This window comes from Mandrillus leucophaeus, unplaced genomic scaffold, assembly GCF_000951045.1.
Source record: "Mandrillus leucophaeus isolate KB7577 unplaced genomic scaffold, Mleu.le_1.0 Scaffold565, whole genome shotgun sequence".
Lineage (NCBI taxonomy): Eukaryota > Metazoa > Chordata > Mammalia > Primates > Cercopithecidae > Mandrillus > Mandrillus leucophaeus.
The window spans coordinates 1,375,090-1,376,177 of NW_012106086.1; the positions used below are offsets into that span (position 1 = coordinate 1,375,090).

General features: G+C 40.2%; 1 protein-coding gene across 1 annotated transcript in view; it reads right to left on the reverse strand.

Annotated features, from left to right (window-relative positions):
- Positions 1 to 486: 486 nt before the first annotated feature.
- The window catches only part of GATAD1 (GATA zinc finger domain containing 1), a 25,810-nt gene continuing 25,208 nt past the window's right edge, over positions 487 to 1,088 (reverse strand). The window contains exon 9 of the mRNA XM_011998289.1: positions 487 to 540. The gene's annotated coding sequence lies outside the window, so the exon portion shown is untranslated. The remainder of the gene's footprint in view (positions 541 to 1,088) is intronic.

The following is a 1,088-nucleotide window of genomic DNA, read 5'->3' on the forward strand; positions in this document are numbered from 1 at the left end:
TTTTTTAGTAGAGACAGGGTTTCACTGTGTTAGCCAGAATGGTCTCAATCTCCTGACCTCATGATCCACCCGCCTTGACCTCCCAAAGTTCTGGGATTACAGGCGTGAGCCACTGCGTCAGGCCAGCATTAACCATTTTTAAGTGTAAAATTTAGTGTAATTAAGTACATTCAACATGTTAACTACTCTCACTACCCATTTCCAGGATTTTTTCAAAATCACTCCAAACAGAAACTTTGTACCCACAACACCCCTCCTTCCCCCAACCCTGGTAACCTCTAATTTTCTGTCGCTATGACATAATTTGCCTATTCTAGGTAACTAACTCATATAAGTGGAATTATATAATATTTGTCTTTTTAAGTTTGGCTTATTTCCCTTAGCATGTTTTCAAGGTTCACCCTTATAGAATGTATCAGAATTTCATTTTTTCTATGGCTGAATAATATCCCACTGCACGACCTCACCACGTTTTGATCATCCACTCGTCTGCTGATGGGTCCTTGTGTTGTTTCTATCCATCTCTGTCAGCTCGGGCTGCTGTGACAAAATACCGTAGCCTGAGTGGTTTAAACAACACACATTCATTTCTCACAGTTCTAGATGCTGAGAACCCAAGACCAAGGTGCTGGCAGATTTGGGTTCTGGTGAGAGCTCTCTTCCTAGCTGTGGCCACCTTCTGGCTATCTTCTTACATAGTGAGGAGAGAAAGGAAGGCTTTGGTCTGTTTTCCTCTTCCTAACAGGACACTAATTCCACTATGGGGGCTCCACCCTCATGACTTCATCGAAATCTGATTACCTCCCAAACACCCTACTCCCCTAATACCATTGCCTTGGGGGCCAGGGATTTAACATATGAACTTGGGGCATGGTGATCAGGCACACATTCAGCCTGTAACACCATTTAGATTACCATCTTTGGACCTAAATAAATATTTTAAAGTTGTATTTTTTTTCTGATTATATAAGTAACGGATGCTAGTAACACAAACCTCAAAATTTTTAAAAACATAAAGAATATTAAAATGACTATAATTCCGACTATGCTTGTTGTTGACATTTTGTTTGTTCCAGTTTTCTTTATAT